The sequence below is a fragment of the Protomyctophum bolini genome (assembly GCF_963924005.1).
Source record: "Protomyctophum bolini genome assembly, chromosome: 10".
Taxonomy (NCBI): Eukaryota; Metazoa; Chordata; class Actinopteri; order Myctophiformes; family Myctophidae; genus Protomyctophum; species Protomyctophum bolini.
In genome coordinates this window covers 19,386,392-19,399,820 of record NC_137871.1, presented here as the reverse complement: position 1 = coordinate 19,399,820, position 13,429 = coordinate 19,386,392, and the positions used below count along the sequence as shown (strand labels likewise).

General features: G+C 44.9%; 1 long non-coding RNA gene across 1 annotated transcript in view; it reads left to right on the top strand.

Annotated features, from left to right (window-relative positions):
* LOC308322817 overlaps positions 1 to 12,829 on the top strand; it is a 217,562-nt gene extending 204,733 nt beyond the window's left edge. The window contains exon 5 of the long non-coding RNA XR_013964755.1: positions 12,667 to 12,829. This is a non-coding gene — a long non-coding RNA (uncharacterized lncRNA). The remainder of the gene's footprint in view (positions 1 to 12,666) is intronic.
* Positions 12,830 to 13,429: the final 600 nt, after the last annotated feature.

Sequence of the window (13,429 nt, the reverse complement as noted above, 5' to 3'; positions counted from 1 at the left end):
AAGAGATCAGCTGATCTCATTTCAGGGTACTTTGCAGATCATTCCAATGCCGAGGGGGTCCGATTACCTTATTATTGCCGCATGGGCTTGTGGTCCCAAAAGCATGAGGCAGTACTGAGAACACAGGATAACGTCCGGCATCTTTATCTTTTCTTTTTTTTTTACGTTGTAAAATTTCAAAGGTAGTGCGGATTTGGAAGCATAACAAGAATTGCAGTGGTGGAAAAAGTACTAAATTACTTACTACTTAAGTAAAGGTATCAATACTGCAATGCAGACATTACAAGTAAAAGTCTGGAATTCAACATTTACTTGAGTAAAAGAACTCTCACGAGTTCAAAATGTATAAAAAAATCTTTTGAGAACATCCGATTTAGAAGTTCACAATGTGTCACATCGCGACGTGTTGTGAGCTTGTAGATCAGCTATTTTCAAGTGGAGTAAAAGTACAATATTTGCCTCTGAGATGTAGTGGTAAAAGCATTGGAAATCGGAAATACTCAAGTAAAGTACTTACAGTAAGTAGAGTACTTAGTCACTTTCCACCACTGAAGAATTGCCATATCGTTGCTGTCGGGCAGACGCTCCATAAATAACTTGTTAATTAATGTCCTACTTGCTCACAGTATACCGTCACACCAAAGCATTTAAAGTAGTTGACGTGACGTGCTTCCAGCCTGTCGATCTTCTTTTGTTAAAATATTATACATATTTGAATCCTGGAAAGTAACAGTTTTGGACATATGGAGGTTTTCACCCGACGAAGACGATATACAAATGACTCAGACGGTCTAGCGTGTGCCAGAGCAGCCCATGCTAGAAGATAAATTAAATTGGTGAGTCAGAGTTTTACAGTTTGTAATGAACAACGGACGTGTGATAAGCCTGCGATTATGGACAAAATTCCAATTATTCATCGCGATTGTTGAGTTTGGGGATACTGTGCAAATGTGACCGATTGCACATGAATGTCACTTAAATATGACATGTTGTGCTACTGTAAACTCTTGCAAATGTACACTTTCTTGTGTACATGTTTTAATTGGTGCTCCTTGTTCACCTACAGTACTGTAATATCTGTAAAATCAGAATATATACCAGAACTTAAAATGCATCAACGGAGCACAGCTGCTTTCACTTTTGCATTGTGCTAATGAACTCATCAATAAATGTCAACAATCAGATGATCATGTTCATTCACTGTAATTGTAGGAAGCCCGACATCGCTATCACCGATTAAAATGTGATTAATTGTGTTAGTCATTAATCAGTCAGCCTGCCTTCATGGGCTGCGGTGGCCTAAAGGTTAGATAAGTGGTTCCCAAACTTTTTAACTCAAGACCCAAAAGACCAATTAAAGTTTAAAATGGCAGATCTACAATCTCACCATGCGCAGCTTCATGCCATGTTATCAGCTATATCTGCTATTATCACTATTCTTAGACCGTTAAAAAATATATTATTCATAGAAATTATTACATTATTTTCTTTGTATTCATGAAATACTTTAGGAATACAATGAAATGTTTCTTATAGATGAAAAGTTGTGATTCATTTTATTTAAACTTGTTTTTTTTGGTCTGCGACCCAAAGATGTGTCCAGACCCACTGTTTGCGAGACAGCTAGTGTGTTAGAGGAGCACACTTGTTACCGAGAGGTTCCCGGTTCAATTCCCCGGATAGGCAGGAAACATCAGCATGGGGAAGTGAGTGGTCACCACCTTCAAGCAATAAGGCATAGACCCCAGAACTTCTCCAGTGGAACTGTGCAGAGGCCAAAGGATGACTGTGGTTGTACTGGTCACTCAGCTCCCATTTCAACAGTACAAGACTGTAGTTATACAGCAGTTTGACAGTGGTTGTACTGGTCAGCTCCCAGTTTAACAGTATAAGTTGTACTGGTTTAAATGTGTGTTTCTGTGTGCAGGGCGTTGCTGTAAATGGGCATCTACTTTAGCTGTCACCAAAGTCTGGTATTCAGAAATTACTTGAGTGAAAGAACAAAAGTATTGGCATCAATAGTCTACTTAAACGTACCAAAAGTAAAAGTATTACATATTTTGAAGTCCCATTTCAACTTTTCAAAATGTATACAAATCTTTTGAAAATAGCCGATCTACAAGCTCACATTGTCACACGTGAGCTTGAGTAAACCCTCTCGAAAATGGCAGCCATTTAAACAAACACACAATGTGATCATTTGCAGCTAAACGGCACACTAAGGAGTTTGGTGAGCTGGCCGTGTTGCACTGGTCGTGCCTGGCATAATCATAAGGTTCTTTAACTGTATAAGCAATGAAATCCTTGTTTTATGAAATCATTTAAAGTGGTTAGATTTTGTGTCAAATTATTGATTTCTTTATTAAGTAGCCGTGTAATAAGCAGCATAATGAACCGTTGAGCAGGTCATTATTGAGAAATAAGCCCCGGCAGGGTGATTATAGACTCAACATGAAGCGCAGGGGTCTTTATTACCCTGAAGGGGTTTATTTCTCAAAAATGGCCTGCTCAACTGTTCATTATCTCTTGCTTAACCTGCGAGACCCGTGGTGACGCATAAACACAGGAGGAATTACAAGCTGAACGCTCCTACTTTATACTGAGTTTAGCTTCTGTGTCTCTCTCTATCAGCCTCTCCCAGAAGCCAATACTTCTAGTTTTAACCACTTAAAGCAGAGTGTGTGATTTTGTTTTAGGTTAAAACAAACACACTTTTTTAAAGGAGGGGAGAGAGAGAGAGAGAGAGAGGCCAGCAGGTGTATGGGGGAAGAGAGGCCCCTGGATAAGATCAGTGCAGATAACGGCTATATCCCCTTTATAACGGCCTGGAGCTGAGACAATGGTTTCCATAGTAGCCCATGAGGTCCAAGGCTGTTTTTTTTTACTACACAAAATATTTTCACCAAATGTTCCCCCCAACATATAGGGATGCTGATAAGTGGTTAACTGCAACACAAGCAAATATCCTCTCAGATCCCCATGAAGAGCATTATTCCAGGTTGTCAGTTTAGGCAGTGCTTAAGACATCTGAAGTGATTGTTTTTCTGTATTTTCAAACTCCATCCTCCAACATGCATACGCTGTAATTGTATGAAAACTACGTTTTATACAGTTACACTCGTTACATATATTGCACCAAAGTCAAACTAACGCCCTCGTGCGTCCATGTGACAGAGAGAGAGAGAGAGAGAGAGAGAGAGAGAGAGAGAGAGAGAGAGAGACAGCAGGTAAAGGAACGGGTGGTTAGAACAGCATGTGCAGCCAATTAAAAAATAAATAAAAGCTGAGAAGCCTGGCTCAGAGAGAACACCCCCGCTCCCATCGTCCCCCCGCCTGTCGCCCCCCCACCCCCTGCGCACCGATCTCCCTTTAGCTGCCTTATAGCTCATAAAGCTCTGTCTGCCTTTCTGTCTGTCCGTCTGTCTGTCCGTCCGTCTGTCCGTCCGTCTGTCTGCCCGTCCGTCTGTCTGCCCGTCCGTCCATTCATTCATTCCCAGTGACACACATATATATAAATATATATTGAATCATTGATTGATTGAACAGCAGTGTGGTAAGACATTGACGCTGAAAGAAGTCCTGGGGACTTTCCAGTTGGGATCTGTGTATTCATCAACATAGCATGACAAATGAACACCATCCATCCATCCATCCATCCATGGTAAATGGTAAAGGGTGCATTTACTGTATATGGCGCCTTTATCCAAGGCGCTTTACATAGTGCATTACATTCACCCATTCACACACACATTCATACATCGATTGCGGCGGAAGCCATGCAAGGTACCAACCAGCACATTGGGAGCAATTTGGGGTTCAGTGTCTTGCCCAAGGACACTTCGACATGTAGACAGGAGGAGCTGGGATTCGAACAGCCGACCCACGGATCATTGGGCGACCTGCCACAGTCGCACCATCCATCCATCCATCCATCCATCCACTTATCCATCCATTCATTCCCAGTGACAGATGTCCTGCCCTCTCCACTTGACCCTGGGGAGACTCCTCCGTCTCTCCATCATTCTTATGACCTCCCACCACTCCCCCAGGGGTCGAGGGGGGGGGGGGGGGGGGGAGGGGCATGAGATAATCACTCAAGCCCCTTTCCTATACCTCACCTCCCCACCACAGCCCCTCTCTCTAATTGGGTCAAGTGAAACTCGATAGTCTTCACACACATGCACGAGCGCATGCACGCACGCACGCACGCACACACGCACAGGCGGACATGTGAGCGTGCGCACACACATGCACAGAAAAAAGCAGTGTCTCTAACCCAACTATGTCACCCACCCGTTTATCCACTGCATCTCTCTCTCTCTCTCTCTCTCTCTCTCTCTCTTGTTTACCTTGTCACTGCCGCTTGCTCTGCAGTCATATGCGTCTCGTTCCTATCTTAGAGTATTGTTCCTATAGGAACAGCCTGAGGATTTCAAGACATTAATTGGTGCGGTCAACACGTGCAGCATGTATCTGACAATTCTGATTGGCTCAGTGATGAGAGAGAGAGAGAGAGAGAGGGGGGGAGAGGAGAGTGGGGGTGATGAGTAATTGGCATCATTAGCAGAATTCGATTTTGAAGTCAGCTCTTGTTTTGTGTGTGTGTGTGTGTGTGTGTGTGTGTGTGTGTGTGTGTGTGTGTGTGTGTGTGTGTGTGTGCACGTGTGTGTGTGCGTGCGTGCATGCGCCCGAGTGTGCGTGCATGCGTGTACCAAGAATGTGATGATTTGATTGGCTGTGCACGGAAAGATTTCTTTATATATAATTTTGTCCGGTCCAAAATTGGTATTTTTGTTTACCTTTTAATGGCATGCCCACATTATGTATGTCGGGATAACATTTAAGGTGCTTAACTCATTTGGCGCCACAGCGCCATCTGGTGGAGTGAGCTCTGCACATGCACTTTCAACAGCGAGCACCTTTTAAAGCCGATATATCCGGAAACTGCCAGATGTCCTGCGATTGTAATTTAATTCACCCATACTTTTAGCATATAGCTAGCATCATATCGCCACAAATGAAGCTGGTTTTTGGTCTAAAAGGAAGAATCGGAGATATTACGTTCTAAAATCTGCGTCCCCAATACACACTGCGTCCCCTGACGACACAACAATCTGGAATCTATTGTGTGCTAAATCTCACACAACTTACAGCTACATTCAAGAAGATTGAAACTCATTGTCAGAACTACACTAAAAACACCTGAATTACAAACTAAACTACACAAAATCAAAATGAAGAAGCGTCAGCATGAAGATTGCAGCAGACATGCATGGCTTCAAGTAGTACGGCATACAATAACATGACACCAAACTCCACGTGTTTGGGAAGCCATGGTTGGGGTGGGGGCAGTGATGGTGGAGACTGGGTGTGTAGCAAGCATCACAAAGAGACATGGCAGCGATTTGATGGCAAACCGGAGCCAATTTTGGCGCGATGATTCACTATCCGCCTCTCTGTGACTCGTAGAGATAGAGACACAGAGAACTCTCTCTGACCCTAATGCAAACTTTCTCTCTCTCTCTCTCTCTCTCTCTCCCGCTCTCTCTCTCTCTCCCCCTCTCTCTCTATCTCTCTCTCTCTCTCTCTCTCTCTCTCTCTCTCTCTCCTCACAGTGCCATGACTATAAAGTGTCAGCTTTGACCTAAATTAGACTCGTCTCTGCCTTCTTGCTTTTCTCTCTCTCCATCTTCATCTCCATCTTGTTTCATCTCGGGCTATCCGCGCCAGCCTCCCCCTGTTGTCTCCTTCCGCCTGCGGGTGTCAGCGTACTGTGTGTGTGTGTGTGTGTGTGTGTGTGTGTGTGTGTGTGTGTGTAGGGGAGTGTAGAGTCGTTTGGGAAAGCTGTCGGTTCCCGGTTGACTTGCTAGAAAGGGATAGCAGGGGAATAGGAACTAATGAAGTCTGCTCTGTGTGTGTGTGCGTAGGCATCTCCCTCTTCCATTTCCACAACACGACTAGTTCCTTCGCCCACTCTCATTGTCCCGTCCTGTCTGTCTTTCTGTCTGTCTGTCTCACTACCCCTGTTTTTGTCGCTCTCTGTCTCTTTCAACCTCTGTGCGACCTATGTACATTGGTTTTGTACATTAATTACAGTATGCCTCCTCCGTCCGTTGGTCTGTCCATCCATCCATTCACCCATCCATTGCTTTCCATTCCACAAAGTTTCTCTCTCTCTCTCTCTCTCTCTCTCTCTCTCTCTGACATGACAGACAGGGGCCACGGGTGGTCCCAGACGGGCCCCCAGCAGAGGGTCTGTCCCTCTTTAATGTGAGCCAGGGCAGGCGGGGGGCCCCGGCAGTGGGAACGTTGCGACAGCCCAATCAAGCTGCTCTTTCCTGGGCATCAGTCATACCTGTCAGCCGCTCTAATATCATTTCACACACAGACCCATTTGCATTTTCATTTGTGGACGTCCACAGTTATCAATCTGCTTTCTTGTATATGCCACCGGCCTAACTGTGTGTGTGTGTGTGTGTGTGTGTGTGTGTGTGTGTGTGCCCACACACCCTTCTGTGTGTGTTTGTGTGTGCTTATTTGTTTGCAAATGTGTGCGTGCACTTGGAAATTATGTTTTTGGACTTTTTGGGGACTAACAACAGTAACCGTACGTTACCCAGCACTATAGTGTAACTGGTGGGTTCCTTTTTGCCTACTCCTGAGCAGGGCCCAAATCAGTTCAGAGAAGCGTATGTGAAACAGAGCCGAATATTCAGGGGTGCGGATAAAGGTGTGCCAGTTTGTGTGCCTGGTCAAAGTGCACCACCAAGACACAACATTCCACTGCATCACAGCCAGGCACTCTTCAAAATGAACATACATATACACACATACTACAAATGTCTATCTACGTCCTGTAAGTAGACTTAGAAATCAATCAAGTGTTGACTAATCATTAGTGGCTCTTATTTTGAAGAGGAAGAGGAAGTCCGTTTTGGTTGTAACCAAGCTGCCACGTCTAACCAAGTAAACAAGGACCCATGTGGCTGAAACAAAGTTCATATATTTCCGATGTGAAAATAATGCTCTGTGACTTAAACAATGTACACACTTTGGAATTACATTAAACATGGAACCTCTGCGACATGAGGTGAGTAGTTCATTGTGTTTTTTAAGCCCAAGGACCCCTTGGCTGAGCAGAAATGAAGCTACTACATGTTGTATAAAATTGTGTTGCAGATTAAACTTTTTCATAGTTTTCATAGATGGCTTCATAGACTTGTTTGGCAGCACTATCATTGTGTAGCCTCCTGTTAATGTGTAAACCCTCAACACTTGGGAAACCTTTACTTGGTCTGCTCATTTTCCCCCTACACCAAACAGGTCAGATATGCAAATACTCTCAATATTAGTCGGTAGTTTGAAAAGCAGTTCCCATTATTCCAGATATGCCTTATATGATTAGATTAAGATACAAGCATAACATCATTAGAATCATGGATAGAATAAATGTCAATGGAATCAGGCAGTTAAAATAGCAGCAGGTATAGTATCGTCTCTCTACGTCATACCACGACCCCTGTTGGATGCCACAGCACAAGCTTTCTGCTAGGGGGTTCTCGGTGTCGATGGGAGTGACCGGCTATAGTCTCACCCTCCTGCCTGCTATCTATCTTCTCAGACACACGTGGTAGTTATTTTTGCTGGTAATCTGTTTGTCCTATTTGATGTCCAGTACCACACGTATTCTGGTGTGGCACCCATCCAGGGACTTATTGTGGGCCTGCGTCAATGTCTAGCACTCACAGCCGTAAAGGAGAATATGGACACGACAGAAGGAGAAAAGAAAGGGATCTTGATGTGTCAGGGAGGTCGAATACATTTGCTCACACCGTCGAGATCTATCCATGCAAGCACTTGGAAGGTCACTGTAAGGTCCTCTTCTCTGTGGAGTTGACCGATGCGTCCAGGTGTTTAAAGTCACTGACCTCCTTTAGAGCTGTGCCTTTTTATGTTGTGCATACACGATGCTAAGATAGCAGGAGGTTTAGAAACATACCGTACAATACATAGGCTGTGGTTATGTGTGGTATAGGACTATACTGTAGGTGCATGCAACATTACAGAAATATCATAGTAACATAGATAAAGATCATAGACCTTTGTGCATTATGTTATGTCCAGTCGAGACATCATTTAGCAGCTTACAGGGCACAGCAGTGGAGACCATTTTATTTGGTGGTGCCACAGATAGAATACCTGTATTATTTTTCCCATAGAGATTTCAGAAATTATTTAGCAATATTTAGGGTGTAGCGCTTTGACTCATAGGTACTGGGGCTGAATGCTGTGACTCAGGTACTGGGGGTGTAGTGCTTTGACTCAGGTACTGGGGGTGTAGTGCTTTGACTCATACATAGGTACTGGGGTGAATGCTGTGACTCAGGTAATGAGGGTGTAGTGCTTTGACTCAGGTACTGGGGGTGAATGCTGTGACTCAGGTACTGGGGGTGTAGTGCTGTGACTCAGGTACTGGGGGTGAATGCTGTGACTCAGGTACTGGGGGTGAATGCTGTGACTCAGATACTGGGGGTGAATGCTGTGACTCGGGTAGTGCGGGTGGTAGGGCTTTGTCCACCACTGGAAGCCAGACTTTATTCTTTCTGAGAGCAACAATAGCTATACTGTAGTGCTTCAAGTGTCCTCACCTCTGTTGTTGTTTTTCTTCCCTGCACCTTTAACCCTGCATGTATGAGAATGTGTGTCCTGTCGAGTAATCTAGATGTGCGTATGTGCTGTCCTAATGTGCATGTAGGCCAACATCTGCCTAACCCGCCAATCCCATTCGCTCGCTTATCGTCGACAACTGCCAACTCCTTTATCACCTTTGCTGTCCCCCCCCGGTTGCCACTAAACAACCGGGGGGTGTGTGTGTGTGTGTGTGTGTGTGTGTGTGTGTGTGTGTGTGTGTGTGTGTGTGTGTGTGTGTGTGTGTGTGTGTGTGTGTGTGTGTGTGTGTGTGTGTGTGTGTGTGTGTGTGTGTGTGTGTGTGTGTGTGTGTGTGTGTGTGTGTGTGTGTGTGTCTGACGTGAAGTACTTTCACAATATTTAGCTGTGCAACGGACCTAAACTAATATGTAATGCATCAACTCCTACAGTTCCATGTGATTATCAGGGTCCGCAGTTTGCAGCCTAAAGAGGTTGAGAGCCACTGTAAAGGACGGGTAACAAAACGGACTCTGTACCATATAGGCCTTTATAGGCCCAGCCAGCGAGCTTATTGGAGAATGCAGGGCATTAACAGCAGCAGTGCAGACAGAGGAGACAGCACTGTAATGAGAAGTGCTTAATGCTGTGGCCACACTGCCTTTATACAAGAGGAGGAGCGATTACCACTCTTAAAAAGCCTCTGGTGCACGCACGCACGCATGCATGCACACACGCACGCACGCACGCACCCACGCACCCATGCAGGGGCATGAGGCAAAGACAAATGCACACCCTGCTATATAAAACCCTCTTTTGTGTTGTTAAGAGGGGAGAGGGCTGGGTGGCTTCATAGAACACACTGAATACTGAATGGAGAGGAGAGGAGAGGAGAGGAGAGGAGAGGAGAGGAGAGGAGAGGAGAGGAGAGGAGAGGAGAGGAGAGGAGAGGAGAGGAAAGGAGTGAGGCTGTGTATGTTATCGCTGACCCGTTAACAGATCACATAAGGTAAAATACGTAGGCTTGCTGTCTGGGCGTGCGTGCGTCTAACTTTCTCTTGTGAGGACAAATTACTATTTCTCAAATGGGGGAACATTTGGTCCTCACAAGTATAGTGATACAAGTAGTATGCATGCACGCACGCACGCACGCACACACACACACACACACACACACACACCCACACACACACACACACACACACACACACACCTCCTGAGTGGTTTCATATAAAGCACTCGGGGGCTCAATGTCCAGTGAGCAGCGTCAGATTAGCCACACCTGATCCCCGGCTGCCTCCCGGCATCCAGGAACTCAGGTGTGTGCTTTTTAAAAAGGCCGCCGGGCGCTGCCCGCCCGCCTCCCTTTCATGCTCCAGAAAAGCCAAACAGGCAAGATGCAAATCGATGCTGCTGGAGTGCCGGTTGTAAACCTTATCTGCCGAAAACCGATACTGTTCAGGAAAGGGAAAAAGAAGAAGGAAAAGCTTTCCAAAGGATCCAATCCCAGTGGGCGGCTGTGGCTCAGGAGGTAGAGCAGGTCATCCAATGATCCGTGGGTCAGCGGTTCAAATCCCGGCTCATTCTTGTCGCAGTGTCCCTGCCTAGGCAAGACACTGAACCCCACATTGCCTCCAATGAGTCGGTCGGTGTGAGTTTACCACCATTGGTGTTTGAATGTGGGAAGTGAGGACGCTGACGTCAACTGTTCGCTGCTTCATCTCCCAATGTAGGAATGAATAGACCATTGTAACGTGCTTTGAGTAGGCACGTGACGTAGTGCATAGAAAAATGCAATCCATTAGTGGTGGAAAAACTATACTGACATGTTTTACTTAAGTATCAATACCAGTAAAAGTCTGGTATTTAAACTAGACTTGAGTAAAAGTACAAAAGTATTGGCATCAAAATGTACATGTTTCGACGAGTCTTCGTCAGGGCATGATGAAGACTTGTTTGAGTTGAAACATGTTGGCATTTTAAACCTTAAGAAAGTACCCTGATTGTATATGCGCCCTCTACTCTTTTTTGTGTTTTTTTTTAAGCTTTTTTGAGTGCTTGGATCGCCCCTCTCTCTTGTTCCATAAAGGTGCTTGAAGTGCTGTGTGCGTGTAATGGGTCCATATACATTTATAGAATGAATATACAGACAATGTTTTGTTTGGGTTCCTTCCCCTTAATACACATATAAGTACACTATACCTATACTAGGCTGTGTTGTGACAGGATATAATAGGCTATACTGTATACTGTATATACTACAAGTAAGACGCGTGTAACCCAGCCAACATGGCAACCCACGAATGGCAACCCATGTCAACTGTCAATCAAGGCAGTATAAAAGTGACATCAGGTCCTACACTCCCCACTCCCACTTCCACCTATACAAGATGGCCGAATTGTTTGGCAGCAGCATGGCAGATTCACTGTGACAATCTTGGAATACTCTGCGGTCAGGTTTTTTGTTTCATCAAAAGGAAACCCACTTGGATGGTTCTCGTACCGGCTGGTACGGAACCTGGCGAGCCGACCCGGACTTCGACGCCCCCCTCCCTCCACAAATGTGGTAAATCCAATTCTCCCCCCCTGGAGAAAGAGACTGAATTTCCCTAGCTAGGAACCTGGACAATCACCACATTTAAAGGGCCCCCATTCTTTTTGGTTTATTATTTTCTATAATGTTCACAGTTGTTTAAGTTGTTTTTGAATAATAATAATATCTCAGTTACACTTTACCTCCAGTTTCTGCCTCCCTTATTTCCTTGGTTTTCATACACACATTGAGCTCCTTTTCCGAACCTGGTTTACTTTACACGCAGTCAATCTCACCCATTGAGCCACTTGCTACATGTGGCGAGCCAGCCAGGAGCTCAATACGTGTGAAAACCATTGAAGTTTTGAAGTTTTCTGAATATTTTGCCTGAATATTTTCATGATGGATTTCATTGAACAATCAGGGGTTAATGTGACAAAGTCTGTACTTGTCAAAAGTCAAAACAACACAGCAGAGACAGACGACAAACTGGTTGAATGTTTAACGAAATATGGGGCCATTGAAAAAGTTATTCCAGTTGATGATCCTAACAACACTGATTACAAAAACCTGATCGTTGAGTTTAAAGAGGAGTCTGCTATAGCAGCGTTAGAGCCACTGTTGCCACTAGTGCACACTGATGATGATGAAGGAGTTGTTTATCATATCAACTCACTTGCAGGAATACACACCAAGGACAATCTCAAACAAATCTCAGAAATAGCCACCTCTAGTGGCAGGAGTTTTGAGGGTTTGCTTAAAGACATGCTCAGGCATATGAGTAAAGAACTGAAAAAACCCAGTGAGGGTTTTTGAATAATAATAATATCTCAGTTACACTTTACCTCCAGTTTCTGCCTCCCTTATTTCCTTGGTTTTCATACACACATTGAGCTCCTTTTCCGAACCTGGTTTACTTTACACGCAGTCAATCTCACCCATTGAGCCACTTGCTACACGCGCAAACGCGGGAAGCGAACGCAACGTAGTTATACTTGTTCGTTGGCATGTTCCAGCTTGTTGTGCATTCGAAGCAGGGCCTTGTCCACGTTCCTGCGTTCATCATGGCCCTTGGCTTTGTTGATTTTTTCAAACCGGGTCCATGTGTTGGCCTGAATGTCTGCCGGTCGCAGGCAGCAGCTATACGTCCAAATATGGAGTGTGTTGCATCAATCGCAAACAAATCACTCAGCTCCATATATGGGCACAAAAGGGGGGGGGACACAGACACACAGACACACAGACAGACATGATCTGCTAGGTCTCATAGTAAGTGCTCACTGCGTTCGCAACTAGGTTGTATAAGTTGTAACCGGAAGGATGCAGTGTATATACAGGCTGTGTACAGTATGATTGTCTGCTGTTGCTAGTGAGTTGTGACAGCGTGCAGTGTACAGTAGGTGGCTCTTGGTCAGCTCACTCTCTTTCCGTCTTCCTTACTTACTTATACACAGAGCTTATGGTGTCTCTCTCAACCTGCTCCACAGGTACACGAGCCAGGGTGATGACCCCAGACCCCCAAGCCCAGCTTCTTCTCAGCCCTGAGTCCGTTCTCCTGTGACATGCTGTGAATGCTGGACCCTAGAGCCTGACCCTAAATCCCTGCACCACTGCACTACACCGGATGTATCAATTCATATGCAGTACTAAACATCCAAGGCTGAGTGAGATCATGGCAGCCAGGAGAATGATGCTGGTCGATACTGGGAAGAAAGTACTGGCCAGCTAGCCAGATTATGGAGGATGGAGATGACTAGTAGAGACACAACTGGAGGAATCATCATGAAGGTAGGAACTTTTTTCCCCATTTCTTTTCTGCTGCTGCTTGTGTGTATACTTAGTGTGATTCAAGCTGGTGTACTATTACTGTAATTTTGGGAGACAATGACTGGCTGGCATTGAAACATTCATTCAGTGACTGTTTGTGGCTCTGGAATTTAATGCTGATGTGAATCTATACAGTTAGTTAGTATGTGAGTTGTAACAGGGAACAATAGCCTATGTGTATGTGACTCTTGATCATTTCAATAATCCTAAGTGAATTAGCTATTTCCTTTTGGTTTGAGCCAGAGGTTTAGGGCTTTGACTCCCTGGGTCAAAATCAGTTGAACCCCTGAAATTGGACTATACCATTACCTGCAACCTATAGTTTCAATGTAACTATGATGGATGGATTTGATTTAGCCAACAATCAATATCAAGGTTTCTCCATGTCACTCATATTTGTCACCACATCCCTAATCGTCTTTA